Here is a 15956-nt window from a genome sequence, read left to right on the forward strand (position 1 = left end):
TATTTCTCAGGTCCCGAAGTGTCTCAGCGGGGGGGGGGGGGGGGTGTCTTTGTCTTGGTCTTGGTCTTGAGTCTACACTATAGAGAAACAGACTGGAGGAGCTTGTCTTTAGATTTGTGCCTACGGGGTGTGTGTGTGTGTGAGAGAGAGAGAGAGAGAGAGAGAGAGAAAGAGAGAGAGAGAGAGAGAGAGAGAGAGAGAGAGAGAGAGAGAGAAAGAGAGAGAATGTGGTTTTGTATTCTGGCTGTGTTGGGATGAGTGAGAAAGATGTGGTGTTTGATGCACCATAGCCATACTGGGAGAAAAGTAGGGGGTTCTGTGAGATGCCAGTAAAGAGTTAAGCCTCTTCTGGTTATCCTCGTCTCTTGAGTTTCTAAGGGGCGGCGGGGGTGGGGGGACTCATCCCTGCTGTTCTTCGAAGGCGAGAACTTTGCTTGCAAAAGCATTTCTTTTCCCCAATGGGTGCCTTCCGGGTTCCCCTTGAGGGGATATTCCAGCCGTCAGGTATCTTAATCCTGCTGTAACAGAAGAAGGGTGGCAGGTGCTCTGATCTCCTGGCTCAAGACAGGGCTGTGTTTTGGGAAAAGGGGGGGGGGTTGCATCTGCAGAAGCCCACTACCCCAGTGTTTTCTCAGAAGAGTTGTCTTCTTTACTGCCTCCCCACCAGCTGCAGCTAAGGGAGTCTGCACCCGAACAGACCAAGGTAGGAATCGAACTTACACATTTATGTGTGTGTGGGGGGGGAGGGGGCTGAGTAATGAGAGGCAAAGGGGAGGCTGAAGGGTGTCTTAGGGTGTCCTGAGAAGGGTGTCCAGCCAGCGCCAATATATATTTGGGAGTCTGTGCATTCTTCTCAAATCTTTCAGTAGCACAATAAAGGGTACCCCTTGATTGTACGTTTAAAAATCTCACGAAGAGAAGCTACCTTCCAAATTCCTAGTAGGACTATTGTTTCGGTCTCAACTCTTTGCGTTGAATTTGGATAAACAAACCTGGATTGAGCAATGGAGAATTAGGACTTCTATGCATCTGAGTGATATAGGTCTGCAGTTGGGGACCAGCCATGGGAGAAGGCTATTGCTATCCTATCCTGCTAGTGTTTATGGGCTTCCCTGAGACATAGAAACCTAGGAAGCTGCCTTATACAGAGTCAGACCCTCGGTCCGTCTAGCTCAGGATTGCCTGCACTGACTGGCAGCAACAGCTCTCCAGGGTTTCAGGCAGGAATTTTTCCAGCCCTACCAGGAGATGCCGGGGGATCGAACCTGGGACCTTCTGCATGCAAATGAGGGGCTCTACCGCTGAGGTACGGCCCCTCTCCACATCTGCTTTGCTGCTGGGGGAAGTTGGATGGCCCATCGGTCGGATCCACCAGGGCTGTTCTTATGGGTGGGAGATTAATTCCTGCCTACTTTTCCTGCTGCAGTGACTGCCTCTGGCTGGATGTAGAGATAGGTTAGAGACTGACCTGGTGCTCTGCCAAATGTGTTGGACAAGACCCCTCAGCTTCCTGCCCCCGTTGGAGATGGCTGGGTTAGGGCTTAGCCCCAGGGAGGGCTCACAGTAGGGTGACAATGTATATGCAAGATGCAAACGGTCCCAGACAGTGATGCCTCCAGACTTGATGGGAGCCTGGGCAAGGTGCATTCCATGGGGCCCGCTCTCCCCAGCCACTCTTGCTGCTGCCCTCCCAGCCCTCCTTTTTTTAACCTGGTGGTTCTCAATCTAGTGGGTCATATGGGTGCCCCCAAGGCAATGGAGCCTTTGACCTGTGCCCTGTGATCAGGCGCTAACAGCACCACCGGTCCCAGTTTCCATCTCAGGTTGTAAAAGATCTTAGGAGCAGAGCTGGGGAAAAACTGGATAACCGCTGCCAGTGAAGGCAAGCAATCGTGCTCTGGAATGACTATTCAGTCCAAAGCATCCTCTGGTTATATCAGTCAGACTAGTGACATACGTAAATTGTCTTGCTTCACCCCTTTGCTGGAAACTTGTGTCTCCAGCAGAATTCTCCATCCAGTTGCATCTTATTTCTTTCGGACAGCTGAGCAAAGCCACTTGGCTTGGGGCATCGTGTGCCTAATGAAACCCAACCACTGCACGTCTGTAGTTGTGTGTCCATATGTGCAAGAGAGTGGTGGTTATTTTCTTATATTATTTCTATCCCGCCTTTCTATGGAAAAATGGCTCTCGAGGCAGTGAACGATAAAATCCGGATTAAAAACCACATCTTAAAACATCACACGAAAACAAACACGATGCAAAACACGACCGTAAGCCTGACCAGTTCAAAAAGCCTCTCCAAGAACAGAGCAGCTTCTATGTGTTCTTATTAAGGGTGAGATTATTAATGCTGTATAAGCAGCATCAGTGTACAGGGAGGTTTCTGAATTTGGAGAACTTCACGATTTATAAATCTGGCACAGGGGAAATTAAGCGGGGGAAGAATGGAATGGTAGATGGTTGTGAGGAGAGCATAATATGCACCCATTTCAATTCCACACACTTAAGCTTGCTTGGCTGCAGTGGGCTACGCTAAAGGAGAGGAGGGTTGTTGTTGTTTTTTAAAAAAACACTACCCAGTATGCTTTGATTTAGGGACAAGGATAACCATTATCCATTTGGATTTCCTTCCAATGTCTGAGATCTGAACTCCAGGATTCTAACTCCTGTTAGATTTATAGAGTTGGGGGGGGGGGATCTTGGACATCAGCTAGTCCAGCCCCAGCTCAATGTAGGATTGGCAATGTAGGGTACAACTACCTCATCTCTGATAGGTTCTCCTTCAATGGAGGTATTTAAACAGAGGCTGGACAGGCACCTATCTCCCAAGTCAGCATGCGCCACTGTCAAACAGCTCCCACCATTAGAACATTTCTCCTAATGTTTTGCCAGAATCTGCTTCCCCACAATTTCCACCCATCACTGCTCCAGTGAGCCGGACTGAAACCAGAGGAAGACACTGGCTCCATGGATCATTGAGACATCTGTAGACAGCTATCATGTCTCCCCTTAAAATTGTCTTTGATCCGGGCCAAGCTCTGTTGGCATGAGGGTATGCAAGAGAACAAGACACAGCCCATAAACTCAGCTTTGCAAATAAGTCTGAGCGAGTTGCTAGTCCACACCATCACGTTTGCTCATAACCTGGGCTTCTCATCTGTGGTGCACTGAAAGGAACTGAACCAAAACAACACACCTGCGCACGCACGCGCACTCCCCCCAAACCAAACCAAACCATCTTTCTCATTTATGCAAGACTTTTTGATTGGTTGCCTGAAGCTAATTCTTATTATCCATCTCAGCCACTTGCATGCCACAATCCTGTATAAACAGTTAATCCAGCACATCTCTGAGTTAAATGCTGCCACCTCTGTTAATCCCCCTGAATAGCACACTGTTAGCATCTGGAAAGACTTCACGATCTTTTTCTTGTAACAAATTCCAGGAGTCTCTGTATGTGTATCCGTCTGAACAAAGGATTAAAACCTTTGTTCTTCAGCACCACGTAAATCTTATTGAGGTGCTAGATTTTGTAGATGCTGTATAAGTTTAGAGTGTACTCACTACACGCGTGTGTACACACACACACACACATACATACATCATCTACTTCATGCACTTGATCAAGGGGATTCTTGGTTATAGAAGCTCATACCAGAATGTACTGGCCAGACTTTATAAGTCACATGGTGAAAGCAGAGACTTTCCACTGCAATTAATCTTGGAGACACAGATTTTTCAAAGATTTCTGCAGGGTACCAAAGAACAACAACACACCCCTCTGAAGAAGGCCCAGAAATAAATGTTACAGGGCTGAACCCAAAACTTGTGCTACTCTGAGGAATAAAATGTTATCTTTTAATGTCCTGGGACTACACCTGTCCTTTTCACCATGTGATTTTAGATGTTTTCCAGTTCTGTCTGACTTTGGTCTTTAGAGGTGCCATCAGGCTTTTGCCACAACATGGATAGATGGCTTTTTTAAAATGATTTTTAAAAGACACACTGATGAAGTGTCTGTCAATCTGGCTGTAAGCAATATACCTCCATCAAGGGTCAAATTAATGGAGAAGACAGGAAGGACATGCCTCCCTCAACTGCTGCTCTTTTAGAAAGCTACAGGCAGCATGGTTTGAATGAAATTGGAGGCAACTGGTGTGAAGGGTGGCTTACATATTTCATTAATGTCCCACCAACCCTTTTCTGGGGACAAAAAAACAAACAAGGAAGGGACATCCACTGTCCCTCATGTCCTGCTTCTAACCTCAGTGAGCATTTGCCCAGCTGCTGCAGCAAATGGTCTAGAATCTGAGTTGGAAGGGATGGTGGAGGTCATTTAGTCAACCCCATTTCTTGGTGCAGGAATTGTACACCTATAATATCCCTGTAGGGGGCATAGCTCAGTAGTCGGACCCCTGCTTTGCCTGCAGAAGGTCCCAGGTTCGGCCCTGGCATCTCCAGGTAGGGCTGGAAAAACTCCTGAAACTCTGGAGAGCTGCTGGCAGTCAGTGTCACCCATACTGGGCTAGATGGATCAAAGGTCTGACTCAGTACAACGCAACTTCCTGTGTTGCTATCTGGAGGGAGCCGGGTTAGAGAAGGCTGGTGGGATGGAAATGGATCAGCAGGACCAAGGAGAGCTCTGAGGCTGTGGAGACATTGCTCCAGCAAAGACGGAGCATGTCTGAGGCCATGTCTTCCAGCACCAGAGTGGATGATTGTTCAAGATTTGCCTCTTGGGCAGCTCTAGCAACTGCTCTCAGAGGCTCTGTGGTGGAGAACACACACTTTAGCTCTGGATTCCGCCATGGCTGCTCATGGACCCAGGCTGTGACTGTCCAACAGGTCCAAAGTAGTCGGGGTTCACTTAGGGATGTGCCAACCAGCAGAACCAGCCTCACTGAAGTTCTCTGAATTCCAACCCCAAGCTTGTTGGAATTCCACCCCGCTTTGCGTGGCAGTCTGTCCCACCATTGATCAGGTCTTGGCAGTTTCTCCTGATATCTAGCCACCATCTGCTTCCCTGCAATGTCCACCCATGGAAATCGCAGACTTCTGGTCTAATGCAAAAAGGGCTGCTCTTTAAGTCAGTCTTGATGGGTATGTATTTATGTTTGTTTTCACTGAAGCAACTTCTATCCCCCTTGATGTCATCAGATCTCTAAACGGTTTACATAAGAACTACATAAAAAGCAACAGAGGGGCTGATATAAAAACAATATAAAATGATAAATACATCAAAGACATGACAGAAACAGTAACACAGAACAATGGAGTTCCATGTCAGGGAAACCCTGAATAAACAGATGTGTCTTCATGTGGAGTGTGAGGCTCACCACAGTTTCTGCCTCTTGGACAACATCTGGGAGAACGTTCGAGATGCGGGGTGTCACTACCCAGACGGCCCACTTACATGCTGCTACTTGATGACCAACAGGGCCTCAGGAGGTTTGATCTGATGTATATAGAAGAAGACAGTTTTAGGTATCTTTTAGGGCTTTGTATGTCAAAAACACAACCTTGAACATGGCTTGATAGCTAATAAGCAGCCAGTGCAGTTCTTTTAATATGACTGGAATGTATGTTTAGCTGTGTGCTCTGCTGGGCATCCTAGTTACTGCATTCTGCACTAGTTGCATAAGAAGAACACAAGAATAGCCCTTCTGGATCAGATCAAGGGTCCATCTAGCCTAGCATTCTGTTCCCACAGTGGCCAACCAGCTGCACATGGGAAACCCACAAGCAGGACATGAGTGCAACAGCACCTTCCCACCCATGTTCCCCAACAGCTGGTGTACATACTTCCTTTAACGCTGGAAGGCAGCATATCATCAACATGACTGGTATCCACTGATAGCCTCCTCCTCTACCTTCTTCTGGAATTTGCCTCGCCCCCTTCTAAAGCCATCCAAATTGGTGGCCATCACCACATCTTGCTTCTGAACAAGGCACAAGAGCAGTCCCACACAGAGTGCATTACAATCATCTAAGTATGAGGTTACCAGCGCATGGATCATTGTGGCTAGGCAAGCTTTAGTCACTTGACTGTGAGGTGGGCCACTTACTATTCCATTTCCTTGAATATAAAACTGAGGCTGAAAGAAAGGGTGAGTTGCCCCCCCCGCCCCCCACAAAAGGCCACACAAGGGAATAAAAACAGAAGAGGGTCATTGCTGAGACCCATAGCTCAGTGGGCTTCTCCAGTGGGTGAGAAAGATTCCTGCCTAAATCCCCGGAGAGGAGCTACTTTCCTCCAAGCTGGTGCTGTCCCAATGTTTTAGAGTTCAACTCCCATCAGCCCCAGCCAGCATGGCCCATGGTTGAGAATGCTGGGTATTGTAGTCCAAAACGTCTTGCAGGCTCCAGGTTTTGGAAGGCTGGTGTAGACAATACTATACTGGTTGGACCAAGGGCTGACTCAGTATAATGCAGCATCTTATGTCCATCCAAAGTGTTGGTCCACTTGGTCCAGGATCTTGTTTCCAACAGCGAGGGCCAGCGTCAAGAGTCGTCATGGTTGGGCACTTGCCGAGGGCCCACACCCCAGCAGGGCCCTCTGGCAAGAGCCCCCTGGAGTCGCTCCTCTTCTTCACCACTGCAACCGGCTTGTTCCTCTGCCTCTTGCTCTGGCCCAGGCAAGGGTGGTGGTGAGGAGGGGAAGCAGGAGATGCCGCGGCCTCCTTGCTCCCTGGATCTCTGCCTGCCAAGCAAGGGGGAGCAATGATAGAAAGAGGAGGAGGAGCACTTGGAAGCCTAGGGGGGGTGTAGGGATGTACAAAAGTCACTTACCTTTTCGGAGGGTGACACTCGCGGTGGTGGGGAGGGGCTCCGTCCCTCCCCCCAAAATTCTCTCCGGCCGGCTCCGCTCCATGGAGATTCCACAGAGCCACTGGCTAGGGCTGCCCGCAGCCGGACATCCGGCCGCTGGGCGGCCTGCAGGGATGCAAATGGCGGGTGCTGTAGCCTCCGCCATTTGCGTCCCTGTATTTTGCCGTCATAGCCTACGTAATTTTTTTTTTTTACGTAAAAATGCAAATGGCGTAGTGGCCGCCATTTGCGTTCCCTTCCCCCCCCCCCCCCCGTAATAGCCTGCGTAAATATTTACATAGGCTAAAACAGCAAAAAAAAAAAAAAAGGGAACGCGAATGGCGGCTGCCGTAGCCGCCACCATTTGCGTTGGCTGTTGTTGTTGTTTTTTGCCGTGATAGGCTATGTAATTATTTACGTAGCCTATCACGGCTATAATGAGGAAGCGAATGGCGGCCGCAGACGCGGCTGCCATTTGCAAGTCAGCACAGACGGCAGCAGTTAAGTGCTCCGTTTCGCGTGCCTTTCGTGGGGTAGGGGGGCGGGGGGCTTTGTTCCACCACAGATTTCGGGGGGCCGAATGCCCTGGCATTTGGCCTCACCGAGATCCGTGGCGGAATTCTCTGACATCCCTAGGTGTGTGAGAAATTCTTTTCAGTTCATTTTTGATCAGTTCACACCTTTTGAACTGAACACAGGCTTGGACGCAATCTGCAGTCTAAGTCTGCACATGTCCAAACTTAGGAACAAAGGGAGCCGCCTCATACTGAGTCAAACCATTGGTCCATCTAGCCCAGTACTGTCGACACTGACTGGAAGCAGCTTTCCAGGGTTCCAGGCAGGAATTTTTCCTCGCCCTACCTGGAGAAGCTGGGGATCGAACCTGGGACCATCTGCATGCAAAGCAGGGGCTCTGTCACACCGAGCTATTTGCTGTGTGATTTGTAGACCACCCCCCTCACCACCACAAGAAAAGTGTTTGACAGCGTGCACGCATTTTAAAAATGTGCAGGATTCATGTGTACATTTAGGAGAATATGCAGGGATTTTCATGTAGGGGGAAAAAAGGCCACAATCTGATATGGACACTAGTCAGAATGAGCTTCGGGATGGAATTTGGAAAATTTTGTTGAGCTGGAGTTGGTCTGATTTGCCCATCCCTGTTGGAGGCACATCCCTGTGGAGGCACTGCTTAAAGCAACATTTGTACCTCTTCCCCCAGGCACACAGTTGTGCAGAAGGGACTATACATGTCTGTTCAATGGCACTGTTCCCCGTCCACTGTCTGTGTCTGTTGGAAGCCCTTTTCTGTAGAAATCTAGGTTCTTGCAGCCTAACCATGTGTATGCTCCCGCTTGAAGACATAAAGCCAGATTTGATTATGAGTTTCCCAGTATGATAAAAGAGGAGAGAATTCTATCTCTCCCCCCCACCCCCAGTTGCTAGGTTTCCAGCTAGATTTACCTCAATGGGAAAAGAAAGGTAGGAAAGCTCTCTCTCTCTCTCTCTCTCTCTGCATTCAACTATTTATTCATTTATTTACAGTATTTTTACCCCACTCTTCAGCCAGAAAAAAAGACTCCCAGAGCAGCTTACACAGATTGATAATGAGCCAGTCCCTGCCCCCAGGCTTACAATCTAAAAGACATGACAGAAAAGGAAAAGGGATTGGGAGGGAGGAGGAAAAAACAGCAAAACCTCAGGCACCAGTTCTTAGTTTCAAAGGTCTTATGGGTGTTCTCTCTGGCAGGGAAGAGCAAAAACAAGCTCCCTACAGCTGTTCCTTCTCTGACTGATGTACGGAGCTAGGCTGGTCTCCTGCTTGCTGTGAAATTCTTCCTGGGAGGTGGCGGTGAGCCACCTTCCCAGGGGTTCTTGGTTCCTTGGCCAATGGATGAGACTGGAATCTACAGCCCCAGGGAACTGCCAGTAGGAGGTGTGTGTTCCTTCATTTAGTCTGATGCTCACACACCATTGCACCACACCTAATCCTGTGTGACAATGACTGACTGTTCCTTTATCTTGCTGCAAGAAGGATTTTTCCTCCATGCTTTGCAAGATCTTGGGGAAAGGATTGAGGTTAGCAAGCCAATAAAACAGGAGGTGGGTAGCCTCCATCCCGTGGGGCAAATGTAGAACTCCAGGCCTTTCAAACCAGACCTCTAGGCTCTCCCCAGGCCACGCCCCCTCTCCTCAGGCCACGCCCCCTCTCCCCAGGCCGCACCCCTCTTCAGCAGTGCCAGCTCCAGGTTTTGTAATTGCTTATTTACAGTTCCTTCCAGTCATTCATTTATTACCTTTCTACAACACCCAATAGCCAAAGCTCTCTGACAATAACAAACAAACAAATGCATAACATTTAAATCTAGTTGTTGAGAGAGGAAAGTATATTTAGCATCCCCCCACCTTGACTTTGCTGATAAAAAATATAGATGGAATCCATTGGCTACTTTGAGGTAGGGATGTCTGTTGCTGGGAAATCCAGCCCTTTTTGGGCTCGCTGGACTTCTATGGTGCACGCAACTCAGCTAACCTTTCTGACCTGAGCTGCATGGTTTCCCAGAGTTCTGATGACTTTCAACCCTTTTTTTCTCTTGGCCGTAATTTGTGCAAATAGAAATTTGCACAAATTACAGCCCCAAATGTGCAAATTTGCATACTCAGTGCAATTCCCGACCGTAAATTGCACACATTTGCATAATGTGCATACATTTTGGCTGCAAATTGCACAAATTTGCAGAACGTGTACAAATTACGACTGTAATTTGCTCATATTATGACTGTAAATTGCACCGATTATGCAAATTCGTGCAATTCACAGGTGTAATTTGTGCAACTTTTTTTTTTACACACACACCCAAATTACAGACATTCCACCAGCTGGCCTGACTCATTGTGCACCCAGCTGGGCCAGCTGGCGGAAGGGAGTTCCAGGGGGTGAGCCGACGAAGGCTTGTTGATCCCCGCCTCACAACTGGATTCCTCTAACATCCCTGCTTGGAAGTTGTGTTTACAGTTCTTTGTTGCAACAAGTTTTATTTAGCCTCTTTTCCATAATCAGAGGAAAGGCTTTGCCAGATATTGCTGCAGATGTCCCTGATTTCTAGATATAATAACATCATGCCATTTTCTTAAAATAAATATCAGGTATTTTGAGTTTGCCCTTGGCTAATTTCGCTTGTTAAGTCCATTTCTCTTCCATGGTTATTTGCCAGCTCCAGGTTTAGGTGGGCCCTTGGGCAAGACACCCTCAGGGTGTGTGTGCGTGCCAGTACAAAGTACCAGCATTGTCACTAGCTGTTGCTCCTTTCTCTTCCTTGTTGCTACCACCGGCTTGCTTGCCAGGCCCCTATGAACAAGCAGGCAGCAGTCCCAACTGCCTTTTCTAAAAAGTCTGGGCCAGAGCGAGAGGCAGTGAACAAGCCGGTTACAATGGGAAAGAGGAGAAGCAACTCCAGGGGGCTCTGGTCAGTGGGCCCCGATGGGCTGTGGGACCTCAGCATGTGCCCCATCATGCTGACCCTTGGCACCAATCCTGCTCTCAAGTCCCACTCTGAGCCATTGGTATTATCTACTCCAGCCTTCTTCAGCCTCCAGATGTTTTGGACTGCAACTCCCAGCATTCCCGCCCATTGGCCATGTCTGATGGGAACTGAAGTCTGAAACAATAAGCATTACCCTTTTGTTCCTGTATAATAACTTCATCTTCCTGTTCGTCGCCTTAGAAAAAAGGGGGGGGGAAGCACACAACCCACCAATCTGGCTGTTTAAATTTTAATAGGCTCGTAGCTTGTATTTCTTGGCTGTCTGCCCGTCTTGAACACCTGACCATCTCTGGGTTGTTGTTCTAAAGTGAGTGCTCTTTGTTCAGCTCCTGCTGCCCCTCCTCCCCCAGCGCTTTCCCTGCCATCTGCCTGAAGGCCGTGCACTCCGCAAATTGGCAGCGATGCAGAATCCTGACATTTGCCAGGCCTTGGTAACAGAGGACATTCAACCAGCCCACAGGGCAGGCGAGCGGTTCTAGCCTCGACTTTGTTGGCAGAGGAGGGCCGGCATGCCCAGCGGGTGGCGAGAGACGTTTCCTTTGGCCATCTGGATGCTGCGTTGCTGCTGCTGTTGCTTGGCAGGCCTGATCTTACAGAAAAGGGGGACCCACAGGGCTGTTGAGGTCGTAGCTCAGAGGGGCCTGTTGTCCTGTCTACAGCTGGATCCCAGAGGAAGTGGATGGCCAGTCGTAGAAAGGGAGCTGCAACTGGCAAGGCGTTGGGTCAGGAGTTATGCTGGGCAAAGGAGCACAGCAAGGGAAAGACAGGCAGCACCTTGGCCAGTGCCCTGGGATGCTAGGCTAGCCAGCTCCCCCTGGGTACCGACTACAGCCTTGAGGGGCCCATCCTTATTTCTGTTGCCATACACTCCTACAGGGCTAAGAGACCCAAGTGGCCTTGGGAAAGCTGTTCTTGGAGGCTGATGTTGATGGGAGGGATATGTCAGGGGTTTCCTCTCTGGCATGGAGTGACCCCTATCTTATTGGTCTCAGAGACCTCTTTGGGTTGACACTGAGCCTCCAGATGCGGAACCAGGACACTCATAGGGGAGGTCTATGGTAGGAGTTTTTCTGCATGCACAATACCAAGGTGCATCTTGGGAGCTGTAGTTTGGAATTTTGAGGTGCGTCATGATGTTATGTGTCACCACATAATGCCCCCCTTCCCGATTGGTTGGTTTCATGTCAGAAAGTAACTACTTCGTCCATGTGAGTTTGGACGAGAGTTCTCCTTCAATATGAACTCTTGATCTGTGCATCCGAGTTTTTGTGCATGTGCAATATCAAAGTGCATCTTGAGAACTGGAGTTTGGAATCACATACCATGGCATGGTGTCAGGCATCACCTCATTATGCCCCCTTCCTGATGGGTTGTTTTCTTGTGGTCTGCCTGCACTATTATATCACGTGATGTTTACTTACCATCACCAAAATGAAGATGGGCCATGCAGAGTCATCCGTGTGGACCCAGGGAAGAAGCAAGGGAAGCAGCTAAGGAGACTACTCCGAGTAAGGTTTCTTTTTTGGGGGGGGGAGGGTCTAGGTAGTAGGACATCTGAAAATTTAGGGAGGTGGTAATGCTTTCTTTTTTTACCACTCATGCTCCAAAGCTCACAATCAATTCTGGACTTAATAGTGAGTTCAATATATCAATCTGGGCTTTCTATGAAGGTGAGCATTGAGAAAGTATGTGTTTCAGCCAACAAGCCCACAAATTATAAAATTCGGTGGCATCACTAATTTTGTGTTGCACTTGGTGGGTTCTGAGTCCCTGAGCTTTTCAGGGCAGCTGTAAAGTGGGTAGCGCAGGGTGTAGACTACAGAGAATGGGTTTTCAATCCCTGCTTGTTCATGAAACTTACCTTTAGCTGATCTCTTCCTCAGCTGAAATCTACTTTGCAGGGTTGTTGGGGATAAAATAGACTAACCCCACCCACCCTGGGATACCACCCTGAGCTGGAAGGGGATACAAATTTATGTCTGTAGTCTAGCAAGGATGATAATGTGCCACTCCCAGAGGCAGAACTTGGTGTTACAAGGGAGGGGTGGGCACCCATTGGCCGTGTCATCTGGGGGCGATGAAAGTGGTAGATTGAAACATCTGGAGGGTGCCAGGTTGGGGAAGTGCTGCTTCTTCAGAAATCTGTCTGGATCTCTTCTCTTCCACACCTGCCAAACACACACATACTGCACAGCAGAAGCTGGTGGATCTGGTGTCAGTGGGGCGTTGAATCCATCCTGGGTTTCAGTCGGGCATTGAATCCATCCTGGGTTTCAGTCGGGCATTGAATCCATCCTGGGTTTCAGTCGGAACCAGTCAGAACTCTAAAGGAGCTGTCCAAGGTCCTGAACCCAAAATGGATTCAGCCTCTTGGATAGAATCATAGAAGAGTAGGGTTGGAAGGGGCCTGCAAGGCCATCGAGTCCAACCCCCTGCTCACTGCAGGAATCCAAGTCAAAGCATCCCTGAAAGGTGGCTGTCCAGCCTCGTCTTGAATGCCTCCCATGTGGGAGAGCCTCCCTAGGTCATGGGTTCCATTGTCGTATTGCTCCAACAGTCAGGAAGTTTTTCCTGATGTTCAGCCAGAATCTGGCTTCCTGTAAAGGACAGCTCCTTTAGAGTTCTGACTGACACCCAGAGCAGTTCACAGCCCCCGTAACATCGGCGCCACCAGCTTCCAGGAAAAAGCGATATTCCCCCTTGCTTAATTCAGTCCTGAGAACTAGCTGAACAGATAAGACTGAACCATAGCCTTCCCCTCAAGGTCCTCGACCTCCTACCTTCCTCTGTGTTATTCACCCATCCGCTGCCCACCAGCATCCTGCAATATGGGGCTAAGCAGTGCCTGTTCTGAAGGGCCGCCGAGCAAGTCCCGCTGCCTGACACCCTCCCCCAGCGAGCCAGCCCCCTCACCGCCATGGTCAGCCACTCATCCTCTTCCTCCCGCTTGCTGGCTTGTCAGGCAGAGAGCCAGGGAGCAAGGAGGCCATGGCATCTCCTGCCCCTCTTCCTCACCACCTCCGTTGCCTGAGCCAGAGAGAGAGGCAGGGGAACAAGCCAGTCGCAGTGGCGAGGAGGGGGAACAACTCCAGGGGGCTCTTGCCAGTGGGCACCTGCTGGGGTGTGGGCCCTGGGCAGGTGTCCGGCCGCTTTGTCACTGCCCCTGGCTTATACTACCAGCCTACTTTTGGTTGTCGCTGCAAGGATGAATGCAGTACACACAGGGCATTTTGATTGCTTCAGGTATCAATGTGGGCTGGCCACTGTCAGAAACAGAGCTGTTGGGCTTGATTGACCCTTAGCCCAGCAAGGCTCCTCTTAGGTTGTTAGGAAAGACTTTTGTGTGCCAGTGCAAGTGTATGTGTGCCAATCTATTTTTTCCCCTTTGAAAAAGGTAGCTGAAGTGTAATTGGAGATGCTGGGAAATGGAGGGGGGGGGATTAAGAGCTTTGGTGCTAAAGTAGCCAGCATCCATCAAAATGGTGTATTGACTGATAAGAGATCAGGTTTCTGTTACTCAGTTGTCTTGCCAGTTTCCCACCTCGTCTGTTCCAAAAGCAGTTCTCTCTCTCTTTAGTGCTATTTTCCTCCCCTGAAAATGTGTGGCAATTTCCAGCTCTCGGAGTGCCCAACCAGCCTTCCCTAATCAAAGGAATATCTGCCACTCTGTGCTTTCTATCTGTCTGTATTTGTATGCTTTAAAAAAATAAAAAATAACTCCCAAAGCCTCTGCAGGATAGAGTTGAGTTGGATTCATACTATTGCATTAAAGGTGTACTTAAAAGGGAGGGCGGAATAAACAACCCTCCAAATTCTATTTGTCCATGCCACAAATTCAAACCAAGACAAACCTCTCTCTTAAAATGGTCTCCTTTTCCCCATCCATCCATCACCACCCCTCCCCAGGCAACTCCTCTCTGCTCTTTAACTCCTCGCACCGCGCACGCCAAGCCAAATCTCACAGCCAGTTTTTACGGATGAATTGAAACGGAAAGATGGACAGGACTGCAAGAGCATGAAAGAAAAGACTCAATAAAAAGTGGATTCCCTTTTTTTGGTGTTTTTTTTCTTTTCTTTTAAAGAACAGAGCCTGTATTACCAGTAAACCCTGGTTTAAAACAGCTATTCCGTGACACTCAAAACTGGGGATGTCTGTTGCTGGGAAATCCAGCCCTTTTTGGGCTCACTGGATTTTGGCGGTGCTCCCAACTCAGCTTGCATTTGCAAAGCAAGCTGCAAGGTTTCCCCCAAATCCAGGAACTTTCCCCATTTTTTAAAATTCGCGAAAATAGAAAATTGTCAAATTACAGCTGCAATTTGCGTAATTTTCACAAATGGGGTCGCAATTTGTGCAAATTAGGCAAAATCTGTGCAGATTACGCAAATTGATTTGCACAACTTTGGATTTACACAAATTTTAAAAACCTGGAAAATCAGCGAGCTGGCCCGACTTGATGCAGATCAAGTTGGGCGAGCTCATGGAGAAGTGGTCATAAACAGCCTCATCTGAGAGAGGGGAGTTAAATTCTGCCCTTGCCCTGCCTCTGTATAGAGAGGCCTTCCTCAATGTGATGTCTACTTCCAGATGTTTTCGACCACCATTCCCAGGGGTCGGGGTCCAGTGGTGGGCAGTGCAAAAGGCAAGATGGGGTGGAGCCCAAACACCCCAAACACCAGCATCTTGGACAAATTCATGGAGGCTATCAATGGTTACTAGTCCTGATGGTTATATGCTGCCTCCAGTACCACAGGCAGTGAGCCTATGTACACCAGTTGCTGGGGAACATGGGCGGGAGGGTGCTGTTGCACTCATGTCTTGCTTGTGGGTTTCCCGTGGGCAGCTGGTTGGCCACTGTTTGAATAGAAAGCATGGCTAGATGGACCCTTGGTCTGATCCCACAAGGCTCTTCTTATGTTCTTATGCACTGATCTAAGAGACATGCTAGAAACGGAAGAGGAAAACACGCAAATCCAGGCCTCGGAAGGTTCCTATTGTTACATGTTGACATGACAGAACGACCGGAAGGAATGGATGCCTCCAGAGATGGTTCTGGGGAAGAGGACCCTAATGGCTGTTGGTCCCAGCCAGGCCCAATGGAGGGGGCCTCCCTTTTCCTGGTAAAATGGCTGCTGGTGGAGACTGTTCCCATTGGCCATGACATGAACAGAATGCTGGACTGGATGGACCCTTGCTTTGATCCAGCAGGACTCTTCTTATGTTATCTTCTTATCTTGTAGCTTAAAGCACTTACTGGCAATAATTAAGCCTTAGGAGAGGCATTTCAACCTTTTCGTATTGTGGGGGAGGGGGGCATGCAAAAGCTGTAAATCCACCAAAGTCTCAGACGTCAGGGGAAAGTGGGTGTGGCCAGAAAAGGGGATGTGGCTGTCAACAGTTGAATTAGGTTCCTCATCCCTGCCATAGGGTTGACTTAATTCTTTACGAGCTTCATGCTGGCTCACGCAGTGCCCCCAGGATGAAATAGCTTCGGCTACTTGCCTCTCTCCGTTTATGTTTTCCAAATAACAAACTTGGATGGCTCGTTCTCCTCTGTTCTCCCCCTGCAGCGTCTAAGCTGTGCAGTGCCTCTTCTTTGGAGA

At 48.9% G+C, this 15956-nt stretch overlaps 1 protein-coding gene across 1 annotated transcript in view; it reads left to right on the plus strand.

Moving 5' to 3' along the window:
• Window positions 1-682: 682 nt before the first annotated feature.
• The window catches only part of DISP3 (dispatched RND transporter family member 3), a 60123-nt gene continuing 44849 nt past the window's right edge, over window positions 683-15956 (plus strand). Inside the window, exon 1 of the mRNA XM_084822283.1 lies at window positions 683-703. The gene's annotated coding sequence lies outside the window, so the exon portion shown is untranslated. The remainder of the gene's footprint in view (window positions 704-15956) is intronic.

The sequence above is a fragment of the Heloderma suspectum genome, chromosome 15 (assembly GCF_057233095.1).
Source record: "Heloderma suspectum isolate Gila_16-S chromosome 15, 16-S_ref, whole genome shotgun sequence".
In the NCBI taxonomy this organism is placed as follows: domain Eukaryota; kingdom Metazoa; phylum Chordata; class Lepidosauria; order Squamata; family Helodermatidae; genus Heloderma; species Heloderma suspectum.